Source organism: Camarhynchus parvulus, chromosome 4 (genome assembly GCF_901933205.1).
Source record: "Camarhynchus parvulus chromosome 4, STF_HiC, whole genome shotgun sequence".
Taxonomy (NCBI): Eukaryota; Metazoa; Chordata; class Aves; order Passeriformes; family Thraupidae; genus Camarhynchus; species Camarhynchus parvulus.
In genome coordinates this window covers 58,249,878-58,275,672 of record NC_044574.1, presented here as the reverse complement: position 1 = coordinate 58,275,672, position 25,795 = coordinate 58,249,878, and the positions used below count along the sequence as shown (strand labels likewise).

The 25,795-nt window shown below is 40.8% G+C and overlaps 1 protein-coding gene across 5 annotated transcripts in view; it reads left to right on the top strand.

The window, feature by feature from the left end:
- Nucleotides 1-25,795, top strand: part of NR3C2 (nuclear receptor subfamily 3 group C member 2) — a 190,286-nt gene that overhangs the window by 7,307 nt on the left and 157,184 nt on the right. The gene's annotated exons all lie outside the window — the stretch shown is intronic.

The window sequence follows — 25,795 nt, the reverse complement described above, 5'->3', positions numbered from 1 at the left end:
AGATTTGTGGCTATCTTGCTGTATTTTACTCTGCCTTTAATGAAAGTCAAATGCTGGCTTTAATATTTAAGAAGAACATACTGTATTCTGTTGTTATTAGGCTTGAAGGTATGGCTTTAGTATGTTTATGAGCTCTTACTACTACAAATGTTGTTTTTCCTATAATGAGAGCTTAGTAAAATTGCTCTCTTGTGTCCTATAATGGTTATTTTTTTCTTAGCTAGTGCTTGAATGTGTGGTACCTCAGATGAAATGTTGAGATGAGGATAAGAAAATGGTAGTGTCAGGAATCTGTTTTTGTGAAGAAGCATGGTTCTGTGTTTGCACTGGACTTTAACTGGTTAAGTTTAAAAAACAACGTTGCAAGCCTGTGGCAACATATTATTTCTGTATTTTAACTGTAGGAACATTTGGTTTATATATATAGAAAAATGCCTCCAGAAGGAGGAGAGCTGTTAAAACTTGATGCATTTGAAAGGGAGAAATGGATAAACTGATCCCCTCACTTTTGGTGGAAGAGAAATGAGCAAGTGTCATCTGAATTTGGCTTTCTTGGCTGATCTGTGGCAGCACGTCCTTCTTCAAGCAGATGTCCTTGAGCTGCATGAGGGATGCCTACTTTCCTAAACCACCTAGTCACAGAGTCAATAGTACATGTTCTGAAGCACCTCTGACAGCATGCCTGAGTTCAAATGGTTGCACAGCACACCCATGTACCCAGCAGGCTGACCAAAGGCTTGTGCCAAAGCTCAAATAGCCAGTGACAGATTGGCATTTACCTTTCTCAAGTGGTTTTTCTTGCTCATCACGAGCTATGCAGCTGCCCTCAGTGAATGAAGCATCTGCCTTATTCTTGGCGTGGGGTTAGGAGGATGCGTGGTGTTTTCCATATTTGTATGATACTACAGATTTCTGAAAATAGTGTTGCAGTGAAAAACATAATATCTAAAATACTGGTGCTTTTCAGGAGGGAAATCAGCCTATCTACCTATAAGGAGGAAAAAAAAAACTGTTTTCATTTTACTGTCAGTTCTGTCCAGCACTGCTACAATCTCTCTTTCATTTTGTAGGCCATACTTCACTTCTTCTTTGGCCATTTCTAATATGGTCTCGAAAAAGAATGCACTTTTTAATATACTCAGCTTGAAAGGGCTGTGTCCTACCATCATGCTGAACTTTGCTTGTAGCTGGATATTTGTTACCATCCAGTCTTGGTTTAAATGTACTTTCTTGGATTAAGGAAGATGGAGTCACTGTTCCTTAGTTATTTTACCTGATGAAATTTTCATAAATTGCATTATTTATATAGTGAGAAAAGTTCACCAGAAGACTGATGGAATGCCTGAATACAAAGACCCAATATCTTACTGCCTTTGTGGTTGAGCACTGTTGCTTGGACAGGTAGCTCCTGCCAGCTGTGAGAACTCTTGTGTGACTGAATGCTTGCACTGAGTCAAGGCTGTCATCCATTGCAGGGACAATAAACAAGGAAATAATGCAGGAAGGAACAAAGTTGCCATCAATAGTTGTGTTTGGAGTGACAGTTTCTTATAAGGCTTTTAAAGGAGTCTCCTGATCTGACATTAGTCCAATGTAGCTCTAGATCAGTACATGTAATCAGGTTTGATGATGACACAGGCTGGGTCCACTTTCCTGTCTTTGTTCTCCAAGCTGGTATCTCTGTAGGATTTGCAGGTGAGTGTAGTTGCCACTCTGCAGGATGGGTATTCTGAAATGTTTAGTGCTCTGAGCTCTTACGTGTGGAATTTTGTTCAGGTGATGGAGATCTGCGGAGTTGCGACACTCCAGGCATCCTGATCTGTACTCCAGATGAGGACATGTGTCATCATTTCAAATCTCAGAATCAACCCCATTATTTAACTAAATGTTGCTCTTAATCTGGCTGGTGATGGCTCAATGCCAACAGTGCAGCCAGGGACCTGTGCAAAGCCCTTAAAATTTTCAAGTTAAATTCGTGCAGAGATCTTTTTGGCAGTGCAGGTTTGATTGCAGAGGTGCCTGCTGAGATATTTGTCTGCTGGTGAGACAAGTCATAAAGACTCCACATAAGATGTCACACATGTAAAAGCTCAGCCTTGCTATTGAACCTCAGACTGACCTTTATTTTTCTCTTTGTTTCTGTGCTGTTTTGCAGCTAGAACAGAGGAAATCAGGCTCAAATTAGTTAGTGCTCTGAGGTGTTGTAATAAAACACACATAGCTTAAAACTGTGCCAGACCCAACATCCCAAGCAAGGTTGGTTTCAGCTGTCCCATATCCGTGTGGCATGGGGATTGCAAAATACCTCTTCCTTCATGTCATCAGAACAGCAGCATCACACCTCTGTCCTCTACATCTAAACCAGATCCTTACTATTTCCAGGTTTTTTTTCTGATGTGTCAGTCATATCAGGCATCGCACATTTTGCAGGCTTTTACAGCATGTGATTAACCCTTCAAAGTTTGCAATATTTTGAAGCTTCTGGTATTCTAAGACTTGGTCTTTTTTTTTTTGCTTGCAATATAAATGGCTGCAAGCAAAGAATAAGGTGAAGGGAAAAAATAGGCTGCATGGTTCTCTAAAGCCAATAGATGACCAGCATGGAATATGTCTTGTTTTAGCAGCATTATTTTCTGAACCCTGATGTCATACCCTTTCTGAACTGCCTCAGACTTGCAGCTTACATGGTGAAAAGGAGTGGATGACATTGACTTTTCATATTTATAATGAATCCTAAGAATATTGCTGTTAAAAAAAATCATATTCGAGTGTTCCCTTTCTTGAATCAGTGGTAGTGTCTAATAACCATAGTTGAGGCATTTAAAATGCCTTGCTACCTTGTTGATTGTGCCAATCACCCACTGCCAACTAGAACATTTCTTTTTTTTCCCTTCAGTTACTTTCATTAGATGCACACAGTTATGGTTCTTTTTAAGTTAGTTGATAGTAACTTTTTTATAACATTGCAGATTGTGGTGTTTGGGGAATGAGAGCCTCTTAAGGGAAACCAAATTGCCTTATTCTCTTTTAAATATTTTTCTTCTGCTAATAGGCATGCAGAACATGTCTTTGTTTTTGAAAGATTTTACATTTGTAATTTTTAATAAAGGGTGAATCATACCTGTCTGGCTGGGTGTATAGATTCCTCCTTCCACAAATGGCATTTCTAAGAAATACTGGTTTCTAAACTAAATAATCACTAAGTGGGCTTGAAAAATAAGGTATGTGCAATTGTGTGATGTCATTGATGAAAACCTACACAAAGAATCCAGATAAGATTTCACTATAGGGTGATCAGTGCTTGTCTGAATTGGGGTGCTAGCCTAAGCCCCATGAGCGTGCCAATTATGTGATTTTCAAAATGGCCTACGAAAATGTCATGGTTGCTTAAAACAACAGTAAAAATTGAGGAGAATGACCTTTCTGCTGCATTAGCTCTTACCTAAAGCTTCTTGTGCAAATGTGCCTTTTCCCTCTAATTTCCATATTAACTCATGTATGTACACACGTGTACTCGCTTTTCTCAGTGCTTGTGGTGGAAACAGAGGGGCTATACTCCCTCCTACTGTCATTTCTTCCCGGCAATTCCACTGGCGTAATCCAGCGTGGGAGGAATGCACAAAGTTTGATGTGCTATTCAGAAAATTTAGTGTTTTAATATGAATTGCATATGTTTATCTATAATAGTGTTTCAATAAATTTTTGATCAGACATTGATAGTATTTTAGGGATGCCATTCACATGGGTCAGTATTTATTTCTTAGACCCTACTTGAAAAAGCCCCCCAAAAAAGCCATCTCACCCAACCCAAAACCAGAAGGCAACCCAGCAACATGATCCTGATTTACCTGTAGCCTTTACTGGCTTGAATTGATTCTGGTTAAAATCTGATTTCAGGCTATTGCAAGTATTTTTGTAAATAAACTTTTATGTTAAATATTATCTAGAATAGTCACTTACCAGAATTATACCTGCCAGAAAGATAAAGGCCTGGTAAATATTATTTTTAGAATTTATGAATGGCCTTGACCTCTGTTTGCTGACGGACTTTATGAGAAAAGGACTGTGCTGTTAAAATATTCTCCATGCTTGGCAGGACTGTATTCCCTTTTATCTTCCCAAAAATTTACTGTGCAAACCTTTTGCAGAAAGGATTCTCTAATACCATGCACCATAGGCTGAAATCTATATTTTTCCTTTATTTCAATTTGAGACGGTATACTTGTTTTTGTAGGTTCTTGTATAATTTTGTGTCTTTTTTTAATGCAGCTTTGGATATAGTCTTGACAAAGCTGAGACCTCTGCATATTTTTTATTTCTCGCTAAAGAAATTAGAAGTCTGTATTAATATGTCAGCCCAGGAGGCTGAAAGGTTCCCTTGGGCATACCAGCGTGCACTGAACAGCTTTTTACTTTCTACAGCTTTCTTTGTTGTTATTTTGGTGAGGGTGCTGGGTTTTTGTATTGCTCTTTATTGAGAAGTTCAAAGTCTGTATAAAGTATTTTCCCTTAAAATATGTATGCAAATAATGCCTTATTTTTCCTGAAAATTATATATATCCATTGCCTCCTGTGCTGTGGCATAGGGAAGTCCACATTAATGGAAAATTGTGTTCCAGAGCTGGGTGGATCTTCCCCATCTGGGGAAATAGGAGCTCTGTTGTCAAGCTGGGTGCCAGGATCTAGGGCTTGGTTGTTTCTTTGTGCAGCGGTAAATAAAGTTGTGTATTTCCAAAATGTTTCAGGTTGATACCACTCAACTTTGCAGTACTTGGCTGTTGGAAATCAGTTTGCCATGTTTAATTCTGGTAGTAGCTAATGTTGTTGCCTAGATTTTGTATCGCTTTTGGTGATATGGAATCTGACTATGATAATCTTGTTTTGATGGTTTTCTGGGGGTCACCTTCAATGCACAGATTTTATAACAAGCAGAAGAAATTTTGATGGTGCATTTTCTGACAGTATGGATCAGTCCATTTTCATGAGGACTGGAAGACAGAAAAGGATGAACTGTATAAAAAATGTTCCAGTCCTGTTTTAGGAGATGTGTGTTGCAGCAAGGCAGGCAAGCACAGGGATTGCTGCAGCAGATTCAGTGCTCGTGCAGTACTCGTGTTGTCTGCAGAGGGAGTAAATTGTTAAGTTGTGGTTCAATAACCTGGCCTTACTCAACCAGCGCTTAACATTAATGGAGCTACAACCTGCTGTGGAGTGCTCTGCCTGGCTGAATCAGATTGTCAGGTACTCATTGGTGCTCTGCTGATCCCAGGCTGGAGCAGTGGCTGCTGTTGGGTGTCACTTGTAGCTGAACAATATATTATTTGCAGTGGTGAAAATACTCTGTTGGGCCATGCCTTGTCTGCTCTGATTCTGGCTTTGCCCTCTGATTTGGCTTGTTGTATGTGAGAGCAAGATTGGGTTCCTGATCCAGTCCACTCTGAAGCTCCAAAGAACCAACAGGACAGTGAAACTTGGTGAGCAGTTTGATGTGATACGGACGCGAGAACAAACTGCAGGGATGGAAAGGGAGTGGAGCCTGTGAAATATCCCAAGTGCACCTTTCTGCTAAAAGATAATGTATTGTCCAGCCATAATCCCAACGCTGGTATTTTCAGGGCGTAGTTTTAAGGCATTTTCTCTTTTTCAATTGCATGTATTGAGTCTTTGAGCAGAGTTGTAGGAGATGGAGTTAATAATGGACTTGTTTTGACCAAAACTTCTTGAAGAACAATGGAGTGCTGTGATTTGAGATTTAAGATCTCAGAGGTCAGAAAATACCACAGTTAAGGATGAATATAGAACCATAACTTGTTCTCTGGCAAATGTGTCTTAAAATATGGCTGTCTAAGAGTGATAAAAATGGTCCAACGAGGAAACTAAAAAGAGTGTGTGAAAAACAGGTATTAAATCCATCTAAGTTTAGTACTTTTATCAGTTTTCACATGCAGCTGGTTGCTACACAGTGCCTGGTGCTCAGCATATGAATTACTTCGGTTGCAGTCTCCTCTGAGTGAGAGATCTGTGGAGAGGAAGAGAAAAAGCAGCAGTATTTCCATTGGGTGCAGTGGAATTGGGCACGCAGTGTTATTGGGCACGTCTGAATGCACCCTAAATAGACCATGGCATGATGTGGCTGCTCGCTGCCCTACTTGTGTCACCCGCAGCAGAAGGTCACCGTCTGGTGGGCTCTCCCACAGCCCTCTCCTGCTGCAGCCACCTCGGCTTTGCTGCTGGAGGAGTCAGGCTGACCTTGGAGGAAGGCACACGTTTTTGGCTAAGGCTGCAGGGGAAGGGCTCCCAGGTCAGGAAGTGCCTGTTTATCCATGGCAGCAGTTCCCAGTGGAGCCTGCTCCGGTACCACTGCCGGCAAGAGGAGCGGCAGCGTCTCCCCCTCTCTGCAGGGCTTGCGTGGGAGGAGGCACTCCCTCCTCGGACTTGGAGACAGGATTTCTGTGCATCCATGGCTTTCCCTTCAGGGACCCCGGGATTTTACAAAAACCTTCAGGGTTGGTTTGCTTTCAGGGCAAAATTTTCAAATAAATGGTCTCTTTAAATGGGAGACTTTGTGACCTTGTTTGGAGTTGGGGTTTTTTTGGTTTGTTTTTGTTTTGTTTTGCAGTGAGGTTTATTAATGTGGTTTATCAGAGCTTAACAGTGTGTTTTCTGAAAGGAGGTGGTCTGGGGGGTTGTCTTTATTTTGCTGAAATCAGTGCTGAAAGATTCAAAATACATCAAACAACGCTGCCCCCCCCCCAATCCCACCCCAGTCTCCCGAAACCCTCTCCCAAAACAAAAAAAGTGCAGAAAACCAAATCCATGCTGTTCATTCTGGATTCTTAAAAGTATATGTAACACTGTTTGTATCTATTCAGTATGTGAATAAATATTTTTGAAAGATGACATTTCTTTACTGAGTTATATTATAGCAGAAGTTCCCCCACTGCTGTGGTAGATCAGAAAATAACTGGAATTTTAGTTTTTATCTTAAACAGTGAATTAAGCACCTGCAATTACATTAGAGTTTCTTGTTAGCTGGTTGCTAAATTAAATTTCTTCAAATCTGTGATCTCTAAGCTGCCTGTTGGCTTCATGAACAAGCTGATAGCTTAAATTTCATATTTGGAGTTAATATGTAATGCTATTTTCTGAAAAGGAGAAAAATAAAAGTAGATTTTGGTTAGAACCTCTGAGCAGGAACAAAATCCAGTATTTGTGGATAATACATAAAATGGCTTATAGGAATTTGTATGCTCCTTCTAAGATGCATGGAAATGCTGCTGATTGTGGTTAGTGATAATAATAGATCAAAGAGTTACAGCCCTAAGGTTAAAAAGCAAATTTCAGACTAATTGCTGAATGTTTCTGACAATTTTTCTATCACTTTGCTCATTTCCATCTTCTCTCCTAAACAATACTTTCTACTTGCATCTGGAGATGAAATAAGTTTTTTGAATGAGCTTTCAGGCTAAAATTTCTGCTGAGTACATGAGTCTTTTCTATTGTGCTTTTCATTGCATATCTACTTTTGAGAGGTGTTACCCCAAAAAATGGCAGCTTTATAAACCAATTCCATAGCAGTTAGGTCTTCGGAAAAAAAAAACCACAAAAGAAATTAAAATCTTCATATCATTTTTAATAATGCCTTCTGAATCTTTTGGATTTGTGAGAATATCTTAATTCCTTATTTTTATGTGTGTATGGCCCTTTTGGGTGCACGTTTAGCCTTAGAGTCTCCAAATCAAAGCGGTATTTTAGAGGTTTATTTTGGGCAGTGTAATCTATCAGTGGTCTGAGAACTTTTAATCAGAGGGCAGAATGGAGAATTCAGTAATTTGTTCTGACCAGAATTTTGCCGCTCCTAGCTGCTGAGAACTGCAGGGTCTTGCCAGCATTTTTGGCAATGCTTTTCTGAATCCTGTGTTGTACTAAGATCATAGTGCAGTGCTGCAAAACCCTTTGTTTTCAGGGTTTGAAATTCCTTTGTACCGAATTTCTTTTGCCCCCAGCTCCTCTCCTGTACCTGGCTCGGAGGGTCAGGAGGGCGCACGGGAGCTGTCCCGGTCCTGGCTCGGGAATGCCCCGTGGAGATGGGAGCAGTTCTGAGCAAGGCAGTGCTCTGCTTCATACACTTTTACCTTGTGCTTTGCCTCTCTCTGGCAGCTCCAGGCCTCCAGCTGCAGGGAAGGGGCAGGTGTTGAGCGTGGCTGGTGGGAGCCGGGCGCACGGTGCCCGCTCCCTGCATCCCGCATCCCGTGGGCGGCTTGCGCAAGGAGCCGAGTGCGAGTGCCCCGGGAGGGAGCGCGTCACCTCACTCGCCCTGTCCTCGGCCAGACCTGCGCTCTCCCAGCCCTTTGCAAGTGTGGTTTCACAACCGGCCAGCCCCGGTTTACTCTGGCAGCGTCTCACCTTGGAAAATCAATTGTGTTTGCGTCTTTAGCTCTCCCTTAGTGCTGCTGCAGGGAAGAGAGCGGGGAAGGGACTCTGCTCGCTGTTATACAGTGGGTTGGCTTGGGAAGCAACATCCAAGATCAAGATCGTCAGGTTCCAACCCCACCTTCAACTAGAGAAGGCTGCTCAGAGCCCCATCCAGCCTGGTCTTAAACACTTCCAGGGATGAGGCATCCACAGCTGCTCTGGGCAACCTGTGCCAGTGCCTCACCACCCTTCAAAGTAGAGAATTTTTTCCAAATACCTAATCTAAATTAGGTATTCCTAATATAACTGCTTCAGTTACAGCCATTACCCATTGTCCTATCACCATGTTCCCTTGTAAAAAGTCCCCCTCCAGCCTTTTGCAGGTGATTCACCATTTTCCCCGCTCAAACACTGCGTCTCGTCTGACAGGAGCAGTGCTGGAGGTGGGACGTGGTCTCATAGTCAAGTTTCATCAAAGTCACTGCCCTCAGACTAGGAAAGGGATTACTTCTGGAAGTGCCTTAAGGTTGAGGCATCATGAGAGCAACCTTTCTATTCCCTCAGGAGGCTTGAGTTCAAATATGATCTTCTCCAAAAGGTCGGAGATCTCACTTTTAGCATTGCTGAAGACTTGTCTCTAGAAACCTGTCATGCACTTCAGCGTTTTTGAAGACTGGAGTGCCAGGGACCTTGCAAATGAAGGTGGGTGGGAAATTTGCACAGTTTCCAGGCAGACTATCTGAGCTGTCAGCTTCATTATTTTGAACTAAATTAGATTTGTGCTAGAGAGTGCAGTATGCTAGAGCGGTTAGAAAGCTCTTCCTCTAATGGTAGCTTCAGAGCTACTTTGCTAGATATATCTGTGTTAACTTCCAAACTCACTTGGATAAATTAAAATAAAACAAAACTATCTTGCACAGATGTGGATCCTGGGATATGGGAAAACTCCCTGGAAAAACTCAGGAATTCCACTTGAAGACAGTATAATTTAATGTTTGGTGTTTCTAAGGATCAAGGTCTGTTATTTTTTATGGTTTGGTAGAAATTGAACACGTTGTCATTTCTGGCCAGAGGATGCATGCTTCTGGACCACTGCACTCCTGCAGCTCCCTGAGCACCCTGAGCCCAGCAGAGAGAGAATATTCAGGGATGCTGCAGTGGAGGTCATTTTCCCCCATTTCCTAAGGATTGCCCCCCAGCTCATAGCCCACTTGCTTGGATTTAGTGTACACCATGGGTTTGTTTTGTTATTTCCATTTTAGTTTTGTTCAGTTTTGGGCACTAAGGCTTTCTAACATTAATAATTAAAAACAAATATTGGCCAATAAATATCTTTAAGGATTAGAAAAAGTTACTAAACATGACTGGCTTGTCGAAATTCTGCATTGGACCTTTGTTGCAGACTGCCCTGCTGGAAAATCCATTAAATAAACCCACATTGCTGCAGAATTAGCTCTGCAAACCCTGCACAGCTTTACTATACTCTTCTTTCAGATACACAGTGGTAAAAGAGAATGATTCCAGTTGATACAATTAGGATTTTTAAATCCTTATTTTTAATCTGGATCCATGTAAAGTAGCTGGAAGATGAACAAAGTGTGGGGGGGTTAGACATGTCAGCTTCTGCTCAGTGTATGGAAGTAAATGTTGGAAGTGGTCCAGAGCTTTATGGCTGCTGCCAACTAATGACATAAGATAATGTTGCAGTGAAACAATGCATTTGATTTGCATTTGTTTCCCAACTAACCTTTCTGATTCTTGGGACTGCTTGGAATTTATGTTTCTGGAGATTTGACAGTAAATAAAAGGAGATTAGGCATTGAAAACTTTGAATGATTAAATACGCAGTAATGACAACTTCAAACTGCACATGCAGATAATGAGATAAAGGATGGTTAGTCACTTCATATTAAACCCATTTGGTGGAAGAAGCAAAGAGGACGAGTGTCCTTTGGATGGACATGTTATTTTAAAAAGGGAAAAAATTCAGAGGAGCTAATGTGTATAGAAATAGAATTGTAAAAAGTGAGTTGCTGATTTACTTTTTTTTTTTTTTATTTCTGGAATCTAAATGTATCTATTATGGGTCTGAAAATTGTCCTGCATTTATTTTTTAACATTAACAGGAATTAACTGGGTGCAGAAGGCTAATAACAGAGTTTGTAGGTTTTGTTTACATTTTTATTTGGATCAGAAATGTGCTTTTGAAGCGAATCTTCCAGTTGCCACCATCTTCTGTCCTGTGGTTCACATCACTGGGCAGCTGAGGGGGGAGCAATCAGATATTTCTGAGCCAGAAGGGAATGAAAAAAGCACTCCAGGCGGTACCCAGGGCATTCCAGCCTCAACTTCTGTCCATGGGACCCCCCTGGAGCTGGCCTGAAGCACAACCCTTGTGACACCTATAACTGGATGGTGGATCCTCAGGACTGACCACACCTCTCCATAGATCTCCTTTTTTCCTGTAATGTAGGTGCTGCCAGTCTGTAATTGCATTTCACCTGTGAGCTCGGGCATCTGTAATTGAGAAAAGATTCAGAGTTACAGGCAGAGGAAATTGTTGCACAGAAGAATCAGAGGCACTGTTTTCAGCAGATGTGTTTGTTCATAAGTTGTGACCAGAATGAGAAAAGTACCCACTTATTCACATTTCACCACAATCTAGAAATCCAAAAAAAAAGCTGAATTAAATCCTGGAAATAGGAAATGAAACTGAAGTGACAAATAGGCTGTATGGTTTTTTTTTTCATTAAGTGAGTTTCACTTCTTTTCAGCTAGATAGGGATATTCTGATATTTATTATAATACTAATCTGTAAAGGCAAACAGAATTGTTTTGATAATAGGCAGCTGCCTTAAGTATTTACAAGCAGCTGTAACTTAGACAAACTAATTTAAGGACTTACAATTTTCATTTCAGGAAAAAAACCTACTTTGTGGATCAATAAATTCTTGTAAAGTAAGCCTATTGATTTGCAGCTAATTGGATATTGTGGATGTCTGGTAAATTAATTTTAATATGAGGCTAACTGAGTTGACTAGGTGATGTATTAGTGGTTGTAAATGACTTTGAGTCATTAAGTCTATTTATAAGGTAGCTACAGGAAAAAAAGAGTTAGAAATGTCTCTTAATTTCTAATGAATCAGCACTGTAATACCAAGTCCAGATGACTCCTGAGCTCACAAGAGGAGTTTCATGCTTTTCTTATCTTCATACCCTCCATACTATGATAAACAAGATACTCCATGTCCTCCACTAATTGTTCCATGCCCTTCCACCTGTATTAGCCCTTTCCATGATCTCAAGATGCTTCAGGTTCTGCTTGCTTCAGCACAAACACCTGATATTGTGCTTATTAAAAGAAAGTCCTACGAAGGTTGTAGCAAGGTCCATGTTGCTGCACAGAAGCCTGGTCCTCCCTCTGCCAAGCTGCTGTTCCAAGCTGGAATGCTTCAAGGCACAAGGGGGTGGCAGCCCCAGCCACAGCTTTGGCAGCTGCAGGGGTGAGTAGGTGTTCATGGGGGCTTCTTTGTCCCAGTGCCAGCAGCATGGGCATTTACAGTTCTTTCCAAATTTTGCCTGAGGTATTTGAGGCTTGGAACTTGGGTCTGACTCCATAGGGAGAGTTGCTACTGGTTGGGATGTGTTTTGGCTTTTTTCCATCACGCGGCTTGCCCCAAACTCAGACGTGATATTGATGTTGGTGTGACTTAAATCAGTAATTTAATACAAGGGAATGCGATTTTCATGCTCAGTGAAAAAAAAAAATCAGGACCAAATAGGACTGAGCTTGGGAGCAGGAATGCAGGGCAATAAGATATATGATCTAATGGGAAAGAGGAGGATGATAGGAGCAAGGAAAATAGCAGGTGTTGGTGTGAGAGGATAGAAGCTCAGTATAGTGCCCCAGGTCCTAGGAAAGCTTGTGCTTTTTTCTAACATGACTTAAAATTAAGAATATTCAGCATCTTATCACTTACAAGATTACAAGAAATAGCTTTGATTGATTTTTATAGATATATTTTATGGACTCAGTTTGAAAGGCAGCAGTAAATACACGAACATTTCCCATGAGTTGGCTTTGGTACAATCTAGGCTTTTCGTGATGTTTCATATGGGCAGATGAAAGTACCATATATCTCTGTACTAGACATGAGAACTGATGGTGAAAATTGTTAAATTATCTCACTGTTCACGAAAATGTAAAAATAATATGCTGTTTTTAGAAGACTCTGCATTAACATTGTAGGTTTTTTTAAATTTAATTTTGCATAAAACCAAGGAAAATATCTTTGTTGCAGTACTTGCAGTGTCCGAAATACCAATACTGTTACGGGTCTCATAAGGTAACTCATACCCAACTCTTAATTATATTTCTGTATTGCATCAGGTCTGTGGATTAGGAAAGTGAGATGTCAAGGGTAAATTTAGAGTGGGACTTCTCCGCCAAGTCCCCAGTGCTCCCACCAGTAGCTCAGTATGAATGAGTCTGTTTCTTTAAAGACTTGAAGTAAATATTGAGTAGGGTTTCCTAGCAACATTTGTAAGGTTAAGTAAAAATCAGATGTGCCAGGTGCTGCTTCCAGAGCACACTAGCCTTTCTGTTTCAACAGTTACACTTTCAGTACATTATCTGCAGTATGAAATGCTGAACAGGATCTGATAGTATTGTAAATAGATAATTTTGCAGAATCATATGTCCAATATGTCCAGCTGCAATATTTTTCCTACTTTGGGATGCAGTTTTTCTTTTGCTGTGTATTTTTACTGTACTTATTCTAATGGAGACTAACCTTACTTGGCTTCTGCTAGTATTAGCTATAGATATGTGTGTGTGTTTTAAAAATACAATAATAAAGGCAATGTTTAAGTCTGCTAAAAAAAAAAGTTCTTATTTATTGTTTTTTCATAGTAAACCAAGGAATCATGTGTGTCCCAATTGGTCTCATGAGTTTGCACAGATCTAAGGTACAGGCAGTAGAATCTCTTGCAGAAATCTTGATTTTTCTTCAGCTTTGATTTCTAATGCTACTGACAGGAGAGAAGATCAGCTCAAATACTTTGTAGAGTGACATATACTTCTGTGTCACTTTTCCTGTTTTCCTGTTATTTTAGTTTGCTCAGTAAATTGCATGCTCTCTCCTCATGTGCCTTGGAATGTGTAAGAGGTGGATGTGCCTGTGGTGTACCTGTTGGGGGTGGGATAGTTCCCTCTTGAGAACCAGAGGAAGCTGGAATTTAGGTTAGCCCAGGATAGATAGATAGACAGATAGATAACAGAGGGAAACAAGGAGTGGAAAAATTTGGATGGCTGCTTCCAGTCCTAAGTTTTTGAGTCTATAAATAGAGTCTATCGGAATATTTCTAGTTAGTTCTGGGGAAAGTCAGCTGCTGTGCTGGGGATTGGCTGTGATCCCAGAATGAGGAGGGGAAGGAAAAAAAAAATAAGGATGATAGGAAGCCTATTGAAAATCTACCAACAGACACCAATGAAATCGAGAAATTGGAAGATGCTGTATTTGGGCTTCAGTTTATTTTTCTGCAGCTTCTGTCAGTGCTGGATGCTCTGCAGAGTGACTCTCTCTGAATGCTGCTGTGAGTTTCTGAGTTAGCCAAGCCCAGCAGGCAGGTTCCACCCACCAGGGTTCATAGTTCAGAAGCCAGGGCTGAAGCCTGATAGCAGGAATTAGCATGGAAGTACAAGGAAGCTGCATATTATCCTCATTCCATGCTGCAGTGGTGAGCCGGAACAGCCTGCCCTCTCTCTGGGTTAGATGGATTATATAAAGGAAAATGGAGAAATGAAACTAAAAGTTGAGCTTACAACTAATAAAATTAAGTTACTTTGTAAACTGTGACTTTTTCAAATATACGTAGAAAGGTCTCACTGATAATTTAGAGTGCAAACTAGTTGAAGTATGTTATGGTACCAGAAATAGACATTTAAGGGAGTCATGATGAGCTTTGCAAACAGTTGATATGCTTTCTAGGAAATGTAAATGACACACTTGAAAAATATTCTGAATTGAGATTCAAACACAATGTACAGCTAGAGTATAAATAGCTAGTAAATGTTAAAAATACAGTATTTTTAGAAAGTGCTTTAGTAACAGTAATAGATAACCTTCTAGCAAAAGTCCCTCTACCCTCCCTGCCCCCAGCCCTGTAACCAGAGAAGATGGTTCATACTGTAAGAGGAAAAAGTAGCTTTGGTCAAATAAACAGCATTATATGGGTAAGCTGAACCAGGGTTCTCAGGGGAGCATTTATTCACATGTCAGGGTTCATAGGAGCTGAAATTATCTGAGCAGTAAATGAGCTTTTCCAGTGCTGAATTAATCCCAGAAAAGTCTGTGCTCACATTGAAAGTAAAAATGTTCATGACAACGGTTTTGCTGCTCAGGCTTTGCTGGCAACTTGTTTTTTCCTTTGTCATTTTTCAGGAATTGGAGAAAGGGGTTGTATTTAATGTTTATGGCAGGAGGAGAAGGGATAGAGCAGTGTCAGTGTTTCCCCATAGGTGCGTGTTCCCTTGGATGTCCATTCATGTCATGTTCCAGGAAGATGCTTGCTGCTTCCAGATTTCCTTCAATATTAGATAAGAAGGTCCCACCCATATTTTACTTGGTTTCTTTTCTTTAAAATAAATTTGATGTCTTTTTTTTCATCTTTGTGTTTGTAATAAATCGTAAAGTTTATAATAAAGCAATTTTAGCTCTGCATCAGTAGGTGACTCCGTTTCTCTGTATTTTCTGGAATAAAATCTTGCACTTAATGACTTTCTGAGCTCTCTTACTAAGCATTTTTGAGTATTTAAATAATAATAGCAGTAGAACCATTGTAGACATTGTTGAGTGATATTAAATGGACATGTATAGGTAAAAGTTTCATTGGACAAACAGAATAAGGTATTTCGTTGTTGAGGAAAGGATGTTGATAAATACTTTGATTTTGACAGTTCTTGAAGAAGATTGGGTAAATTGGATAAAAAGGTAAAGAACTGTATATTTTTATCTCATTGGGATGTGGGAAAACAGCTCCGTGAGAAAAAAACCCAAAGAACTTCTTACCATTTGAATTAACAGGGAGGAAAATCTGTCAGGAGGTTGAAATCTGCCCTTGTGAGAGTTGATGACCATTCCTACTCACTTTCCATAGGGCCAGTACTATAGCAGATGATGGCTGTGGGAATTAAAACTCCTAATTCATTGTGACCATGAATTTTGCCTTGAAGAAATGCTGAGAAACAACCTGTCTGTGGAGGGAGGAGGGGAAAATCATTCTGTGTATGGCCAAGGTAGATTTAATTTTGAATAATGCACTAAATTTGAAAAGACCTAACAGTATCAGCTATCTGTGTTGGACAGGCTCCAGGAATATTTCAGCTTACAATTCCATTTTTCAAAAACTGAGAAAGTGGAAACAGAAGATAAACAACACATTAATATTTTACTTCTTTTTGGGATAAAGTTCTGTCATGTGTTTGGAAACTTCATTGAAATATTGATCTTGTTAGAAGTAGCAGCTCAGAATTGACATTAACTGTTCATTGTGCCACTTGTTAATTTGGATTTTGCAAACCAGTGTGATAAACTGATCTGGAATGAAACTGGAATAGAGTTCTAAAATTATGCTTGTAAATAGATCAGCAGATGTTTTGCCTCTTTCCAGAGCAGTACCTTTAAGATGTACGTCGCATACAGAAAAAACTCAACCAAAACCCAAATGAAGCCCCAAGCCCCCTCCAAAAGTCAAAGCAACTCTGGATTTAATGGGGAATTAGAATTCATATTTTCTGAAATAGCATCTGCTCGAAGTTTCAGAAGCAGGCAGAATTGTGTCTTTAGAGGGAGGATTTGATCTCGCATCAGTTAGAGTCCTGACAGCTTCTCCTGACACGTTTCTTGATGCATGGTCTGGCAGACGGGCTCCTGCATGGAACTTTTTTGCTTGCAGCAGTGGCCCCATTAAAATCAGTGGGACTGGCCACATAAAAAAGGCTGCTGCAGGTTGAAAGTTTCCAGTGTCTCTAACTTACATCAACTGTTTTATATTATGCTTTTTTCCTGAGTTGTTCTGACACTTTGATTCTTGTCATGCACAGCATGCATCTTTTCACACTCCCAATGCCTGACTGTGATGGCTTGAATCCTTCATTATTTTGTGATTAATTGTAGAGATGCAAATATTATCAAATCAAAATCCCCAAAAGGCCTCTTTTAAAGGATCAGCCTAGCTTTTTGATTGAGCTGCCCCACAAATTACTTATCTGGTGGCTGTGTGGTTTTTAACATCCTGCTAAATTTGGAACACGTCCATTAAATACTTTCTGCAATATCTGGGGAATAGAAAAGCTTGATAAGTTATTTCGTCCATTGCTTGGGTCAAGCCTTTAAAGAGATGGCAGTGCTGTGTTGAATCCATTAAATAGGAATTGGTGGGTGAGCAGGATCATGGTTTGTATCAGCAGTGATTGCATTTGGGTGTTCAGTGCAGATTTTCAAGTGCTAGAAGTCCAATTTTTGTCTTTCCAATACATGTAAACTCATAAGCTGCAATTGCAACTGTACAGGAGAAATTGTGATGCAGGTGAGAAATAGCACAGCAAGGAGAGCGCTTTGCATTAGCTCTTTTGTGCATTGCTACATGTGGTGTTTTTTTAAAACAGATTTTATCCCCTGGGATCTAATAAAAGGCTGGAGAGTTATTTGGTTTATAAACCTATGTGGTATATTATTTGGATATTCAGAGGGAAAAGGTCAAAGAATGTCTCCTGTGTTATCAATTCCTCAGTGGGAAACTATATTAAAAACTTGAAAATATAATACTGTATAATTTAGAAACACAATATGTAATGTGGGTTGAGAGACAATTACTGTGTTGTATTTCTCTGTATTTTCCATTTTACTGAATGCATTTCAGCAACAATTGGGTTTTGGCTGTAATGCTATTTGTAGCAGTTTCATGAAGCTGCACAGCAAATTACTGTGGTGTACCAGATAAAATCAACTCCTCACTTCATTTCTGAAAGTCTCATTATGAAAAGCTCTTACTACTGGCTTATGCAGGTGACAGTGGGTTTTCTCCATGTTCATACAGTTTTGTGGAATCTCCATTATAAGTTTTAAAGCAGTTTTAAGATGGACATATTCTACATATCTAGTCTGTCATTTTTCAGAGTTTATTGGTTTAGAACTGTAGTTACTACACAGACTCATAGAACATGTTTCTTTCTCACGAAGTACTGTTGCCTGGGATGCAAATGTAACTTAAGTATTCAGCAGCTAAGCCTGACAAGAAATTAAAAGTGTATTGTTTATTAGTTGCTTAAAAACAGAAATATGTTTATTGACAGTAGCCTTCTTGGTATTAGTGTTCCTGTGCACCTGAGCTGGTAGGTATTTTCCTTGGTTTGATGACCAACCTTGGAGTGCTAAATGGCTCATGCTGACATATTAGGAAAATTAGGCAGATTGGGTTAAAAAAAGGAAGTTTTGGCTGCTGTCAAGTGGTGCTTTATCCCAGGAGCTTGGGATGGCATCCTTAGCATGTGTTCCAAAGAGGAATTTTTGTCAGGAACCACAGTGATAGCATGAGGAGTAATGGGTGCAAACTGAAAGAGGAGAAATTTAGGTTAGGTATTATGAAGAAATTCTTTACTCTGAGGCTGATGAGGTAGTGGAACAGGTTGCCCAAGGACATTGTGGGTACCTCCAATTGTTCAACCTCTGGCATTGTTCAAAGCCAGACTAGATAAGGCCTTGAGCAACCTGGGAGTGTGTCCCATGGCATGGGGGGGTTGGGACTAGATGATCTTTAAGGTCCATTCCAACCCTTAACATTCTAGGGTTCTATAAATCTGATGGATCTGTTTAGAGAGAGAAGGCAGATGTGTTAAAAATGTGTCGTAATGGATAGCCGTTTCCTGCTTCCATTTTCATCCGGCTGCTGCTTAACACTTGTAGGGAAATCCAGAAGTGTTTTGTTTTTTCTTAATAGCAGGTTGATACTGGGAATTCCCAATGACATGCTGAAGATGTTTGGGCAGCAATCATGACCAGCCCTCCTCATCCTTGGTAACCATGGGGACATCAGCCCTGCTGGTGGACTTGGGTTTGTGGAGCAGATGTTGCTCTTGGGCATTACTGACTTCTGCAGATGTGTGGGAGGTGCTTGAAAATGTCTGAAAAGGCTGGAGGTATTTCTGGTGCTCACTTCTGGAGGAGGTGGAAGTTCTAGAGATAAAGAAGGGGTGTGTGGTTTGGGCATGCAAGGTGTTGTTTATATCCGAATAAAGGTCCATGTTCATTTTTTATGATGGAGTTGAGCATGGTTTGATTGAAGTGGGCAGAAGAGGTATAGAAGGTTGCTAATGACTCTAGGTAGCTCAGGATAAAGGATGCTGAAGTGGAATCCATGTTTATTCTGTGTTCTGTTTCCCAGAAATTTTCCTTTTGTTCCTGTCCCTGTCTATGGATTTTGGTCTTTCTCCTATTTCCTGTTCACTGGTGGCTGGGAGTTGCCCTCAGGAGGAACCTGTATCTGCACCACATGAGAGAGGAATGTAAGAGGACTCTTGGGCAAATATGACCTTGGTGAAGGGTGTCCCTTATTGTCACCTTCAGTTAAGACTCTGTGTGTTTCCTTCAGATTTCACTTCTGGATCAATGTCCTAATGGCCTTTTAATTAGACCAACAGGAACTGGTCTGTCCAGATTTTCTGGTCTCATCAGAAAGGCTTTAAGAGACTTTCCCTGCAGAATTTCCACATGACCTGGATCTGAAACACACTGCAGAAGTGTATTCCCCACTGGTAAAGCAAAATACATGTACAGAAGTTTCCTGCTGATCATAGGTCTGAAGTTTCTCTGTCTTTGTAATCAAGAGGAAATTTTAGATAGAAAAATGTGATCATTTACACGTGAGATTCTGTGTTGAGGTGTGTGTGTGTATGTTTACAAAATATTTCTGTACTTCTTCCTGGCAGGAGTGAGGTGAGGTTGCTGCCCCTTTGTGGCCCATTCCTCACAAGGGCTCAGGGGCAGTGCACCTCCTTCCTCTCACTTCACTCCCCTGAACTCAGCAAATGTAGTTTTAAGGCAACTGTGCAACTTCTGTTTTTCATCTAAGAAAAATTTTACAATTTCATAAAACAAAAATTTATCTGATCTTGGGAATTGGTTTGGAGTGGGTTAAGGTGGGTTTTGCTGCCACCTTTATTTATATAATACGAATGTAGTAAGGCTTGTAAATAACTTTCCCCATTATGTAAACAACTCGCTTTCCTGGTGATACTGACAGTGTCATGAAACCAAGCCTGAGGGGGTAGGGGAAAGTTTGTCTTGCACAACAAATTTCAGTTCTTTTTGCTGCTCAAAGTATACTCTTACCAAGGAGTATTAGAGAGCAGTGTTGTCTTTTTTTGGTTTAATTATACCAAATTGAATTATTTAAATAAACAGATACTTATTTAGGGGTTATTTAAAGTTTATTCACTGTATGGAAATACATTCTCATTGTTGTTTTTATTCATGTGGAATTTGAAGTAGTTTAAAATGAGTATGTATTTTAGTACTTAGCCTTTTCTTTATTGTATTACTGCTTCTTTTCCCCCATAATGGCAGCCTTTCTTCAATTTTTTATAAACCATGGTACTATTTGTAAATTCAGCTCATGAAGTGGTTATATTTTATAAGAAGAAGGGGAGAGGCAAAAAAAGGGTTAACATCAATTTTCATTTCTTTATTCTAGCAGAATGATTTTATATAAAGTACATATCGAACTGTTGCAGGTCTGTTGTTCTGTTCTACTTTATTCCCCTTTTTCCTTTCACCATTTCAGTACAGTACAAATACATATTTCTACTAATGAAATTTTAAATGGGGAACCTATCTCAAGTTGCTGATCACAGAACAGTGAAGGGGCTTTTCCTCCCTTATTCAGAAAACTCTTCTAGCTAATTTCCCTTGTGTGTGTTGTGAATCCCCAGCAGGGCATAAATGTGTACGGCCACAATGAAGGATAAATTAAGAACTGCAGATAATACCAATCTTAGTCTGCCCTGTTTGTACAGCTCCTTATTTCTCTGGTAAACCTTGAGAAAGATTTTATTTACTTGCTAGGAAATCCAGGAAGTGTAATTAAATGGCAATTAAAGCACAGAAGTTATTTCATGGTGCTATCGCCTTGCTTGAACTCGGTGAGTTTCTTTAAGAAAATACTGAAATACTGTGCTTGAGTGAGCTGCTGCTGCAAATGAGACAGGAATAAAAATTACTCCTGCTGGCCAAGGAAGGGATGCAGTTGGTTGAAAACTTGTGTGGTTTTGTAGGAATACTGGAGTAGATGAATGCGGACACTCAAAATACCGTCATTGGAGAGATGATGTGTAGAGTCCGAGGTTGAAGCTAATGTGAACAGAATTAAAAATAGCAAGTATGACAGACCCATTAATTTTTGAACATAATTTATGTTTTGGAAAATAAAAACAAAAGCTAAAGTTTAAACGAGATTTGTCCTTGAATCGGTAATAGCATTCAAATGGAAATCTTAGCAATGTGAGGTTGCTCTATGGAGCATAAGAGGAGCTCCAATGAATAATTAAACAAGTGATAGCTAATAAAATATACAGCACATTGCTTCAAACTTAGAAATTGTAACTCTGCCTAAGGGATGAATGTTTTTCATTACTTTTTAATTGTTGCCAGTGTTGACCTTCAAGGTCTTTTTCTGGCAGATAATTTGTTATGGTAAGGATGAGATCATTAAGTATTTTAGCACAAGCCGCATGATGCAAATAGTTTCCTAATATTATAGAATGCTGATGTGGTAAGGGTTTGTTTTCTCAGGAATTTGTTCTCCATATTTAGTGATATTTGGGATCATATCTTAAAAGAGCAGTTTTACTGTAACCGTGCAGGACAGTGATCATAGGTAGGATGAAAGCAAACACGACCAGTTTCTCTGGCAAGATTTTTGTGATGGCTTTTGAGTTGTAATAAAAAGACTTTACTCTAAAGTATCAGCATGGTTTTTTGGCTCTTAATTATATTTGTATATTCCAAAAACAAATAGCAACTCTTCTCTTTTGCTGGGTTCATAAAAGCATCCACATAGCAGCCTGCAGGTTTTTCCCATGCTGAAGCAAAGCTCTGTGGCATCTGAGGCTCCAGGGCCCATGAGCAAGGAATTAAGTGTTACCAAATTTTGCTAGTTTTATACTGTAATCTGTTTTTACTGTTTCAGTGTTTGCATAGGTAGGCGCTAAAAATATGTATTGTGCAAACACCAAATGCTCTTGGATTTATGTTGACAAATTTTAGTTTAAATTATCTACAAGTAAACGTTTAATTTTTATTTTTTTTTCATCAGAAATGCTTGCTCAGAGGGAAACGGCAGTGGGGAGGAGCAAGCTAGCATATAAACTCTTTTCAATATTATTTTTATGGCCTGAGGTGCTTGGAACAAACTGAATCAGTTGTTTGCTCAAATGTTTGTTGATAGAAACATTTATTGCTTGCACGGTTACGGATGGAAGATGAACAGAGCTATTGTCTTGTGTTCATCAAAGCTGTGGGCAGTCACTTGCAGGAAGTCTATAAATAATTCTTAGCATAAAATTTACCTTGGTACTGCTTAGAATCTAAAGGGAAAAGCCTGGTGATACGTGGGACTGGGGCAGAGGGCTTTGGCTTGCAGGTCATCCATCTGCAGGCAGCTCCCTGCAGCAAGGATGCTTGGGTCCAGCCTGCCTGTTCCTGAGGAAGAGCTGGAAGGAGGGGAGGAAGGGCTGCCAGCAGAGCCTGTGCTTTGATGGATAGTTAAGGGTGGCCAGGGCCAGCTGTCTGTCCTGTGGGGAGAGCATGGGAGCAGTGTTGGGTTAGAGAGGCCAGCTGGGAGGCTCTGGCGAAACAGGGGGTCCCTCTGGAGTGGGTTAGGTTGTCCTGAGATGTCTGGGCAGGATAAGGGATGAGTGGCAGGAATGGAGCCTGCTCTTCCTCAGCCTCATCCCTGTGCCTGCCCTGTGCCAGGGGCTCTCTGGGAAGAGGGTGGTGCAGTGGCTGGTTTTCCTCTCTACCAGAAAGGGAGGGAAGAGAGGTCCCAGCTGTGTGCTCGAGTTGTTCCAGCCTCAGGCACAGTGTGCTCTGGTTTCCCTGCAGGAAATGCACCTCCACAGTTTGAGTTTTGGCATGCCTGCACCAGCTTTCAGGTTTGGGTCCTTCTAAATCAAGGAGGAGTCCCAGAATGAGCACCTATCCCTATTTCTGGTTTTCCTGGTGTTGCCCCTTATTCAGCTGCACATTAAATGAAGGTAGAATTTTCTAGTGCTCAGAGGTGTGCAGTGGTGAAGGAAGTTGATATGAACATATAAATGGTGATGTTTGGGTACCTTTGGTTTATTTTCAGAGATTTCCCACTTAAATGTAACTCAGAAAGATTAAATAGATATTTATCTAACTTGTTACTGATGAGAATAAAGACTAGGAGCTGTAGGTTTGTCAAAGTTACTGACAACATTAGAAGGGGAGGTATTGCTATTGAAAATGAGCCTTGTCTATTACAGATCTCTGGCAAGGGAGGCATTAATGCCTGCGACAGTTTCAGTATCTGTAGTACTCAACAATATCTGCTGAGAAAGGAGTGATGAACATGGGCATAGTGGAGGCCATGCAACCTCCCTGCTCCACGCAAGATGTCCCATTTCCGTAGAGGCTGGAAATAGGAAAAGCTGGGTGATGGAGCTGGCTGTGGACTCCAGACCCTTTCCCTCAAGGTTGGTTGGAGAGGAAACCACCACAAGGTTGTGTTGGAGTGTAATAACTGGCCCTTACTGAATGTTTTCTAGCACTGGTGAAAAAGCAGAGATGTAAAATGGTGGTGAAATAGCATTAATAGCTGGCTGTGGCTTGGGGCTGCAGGGTGTTCAGCAGACCCTCCATCTGCCCTCATGCTTTTTTGATTTAGCAAGTGGCTGTAGCAGAGGACAAAAGTAAGAACTGGGAATTAACAGGCCCTGAAGACTTACATTGCTGTTTCTTGGTATAGGTTACTTGTCATACCTTCCAAGGGTTTTCTTGTTTTTGTTTGTCTTCAGCAGGTTTGCATTCCTGATCTAAATCTGATGTGCATTGTTAAGTTCAAACGAGAATGTCTGAGGCCATCCCAAAATGTTCTGTTTGGAACAATCACCTCAAAAGAAGCCAAATGCTGACTTTGGAGAAAGTTGTGATTTTGAACCCAAATGATTCAGGATTTGAATAACATATTCTGGAAACATGCTTTCTCAAGTCAGCGAGGGAGAGGGCTGCTCGGTGCAGCATGCATAATGCTGAAGAACTGAAGGAGCTATCAGGAATGCCGTCTCAGAGCCTGAGCAAAATTAAGCATCATTTAACCATGTTATACACCCTGCAAAACAGCAGATTAGAAGTAATGGAAATTATTATCAAATCTATCACTAGATTAAAAATAGTGTTAAGTCCTTAAGAGGAAGCACTGTTAATCAACTTGCACTTGAATGGGGAATTCAAAAACACTCATAGACATTTTATTACTTGCACTATTGCAAAAATCCAGGAGCATAAAGACAATTACTTGATATAGATTCTTACGGGGTAGAGAATTAGGATGCCTGTATTTGTTGCTTAACTTGAAGCACAGTTCATAGCAATGAACTTCCATGTTGTTGCTGAATTTATTCAGAGGTGAAACTAAAAATCACTTTAAAAAATCGAACTCAAAATGCCATAAATGACACACAAGATCCGAGACTCCGTCAGGAAACAGTCAGCAGCTGTAAAAGTGTCCCATTGACATGTAAAATATTCCCTTTACTTGTGAAATTGTTCGGTTAGCCCACTGACAATCCCTACTGGTTTTTGCATTTATTTCTCAAGCACTGCAAAGAATGTTGCTAAATTAGAACTGTGATTTTGCATGCTGCAATTAATTTGCATTATGCCTTTCATAGGAAGGGAAGAAATTTGCCAATTCTGTGTTTACTGGACCTCTTAAACAGTGTCTGGTTTGCTAAATATGATTTTCTCTGCCTGTGGTGTTGTAGGAGAGTTATCACTTGTATTTCTCTTGCGACCTTGGGGCCTCCCTCTTTATCCCCCATGTTCATTTAATGAGGGGCCTACCTGACTGGTACCTGCAGTCTAATGAGGGACTAGAAATGTATTGAAGGATCTAATGATGATCACCTTTTATCTCTTTTTGCAAGTAGTTTATTATTTGTGTTTATAAAGTGAAATGAACTATCCTAGTATTTATATACACACATAAATACCCATACGTATCTATCCAGTGTCTCTGTGTGAAGATAGATGCATGTATGTATACTGCAGCATTCAAAATTTTTTTTTAACAGCTAGAATCACATGTATTAGTTCCCAGTTTGTGTGATCCAATAGCTCTTTCTTCTAATAAATCACAAAGTGCTGTGTGGCAAGGGAGGAGCTGCTGTCCCTTTGGAGTGTGTAGTGCATGTGCTTGAATTCCTTCAGCATCAGAGTGGCCCGTGCAGCAAAGGTTTCACGTCGTCCCTGGTTCCCAGCTGAAGCAATTTCTTTCATTTCCCTTATTTTGAGCTTTGGGTGTTTGCTCAAGCTGAATGCCTTTTTTTTTTTTTTTCTCCTGCCTGTGTTTATATCTGTAAAGTGGGTGTAGGGAGAGCAAATGCCTGAAGTATCAGGAACTGAAACGGGATGTCTCAAGGCTGGCTTAAGGCCAAGATGAAATACATCTCTCTTGGCAGCAGGGGTGCTTGAGGCAGCCCTGTGATACTGGATAACTTAGGTTTTTTTCACTAGCTTAGTCCCATCCGTACCTCAGCTGACCTCCTTTGCTGGGTGCTGGGCAGTCCGTGCTGGGCCAGCAGGGCCCTCCTGGAGCGAGGGCACGAGAAGGTGCAGGCCATGGGCAGCGTTCTCATGTCTGGCATTGTCCTGCCCTTGGGAGATGGCCTGTGCCTGAGGAGAGCCCACCGTCCCTTGGCACAGGGAGCCACGTCCCCATGAAGGATGGAGCTGTTGTCCCCCCTTCTCTGCTGTGCTGACTGAAAATGGTGCCCACTGGGTTTGTGGTGCCTGGCCTGCTTGGCATCCGGGAGGAGCTGTCCCCCCGTGGCACTGTGCTGTCTGTCACCTGTGTCCCTGCCGGTGTCAGTGACAGGCAGCAGCTGTCAGAGCGGCTCAGCCTCCTCAGGACAGCGTCCGCTCGGCCTGGGCTCAGGCAGGAATGCATTTATAGCACGGTTTGCTCTCTGTGCCAAAGACAGTCAGGCAGGAGTATGGCTCAGGTCAGTGTTTTCTTAGGGGCCCTTCCAGAGAAATGCAGCATGTGGCTGCAGGCCCAGGGAGCTGTGCAGCCCCTGTGA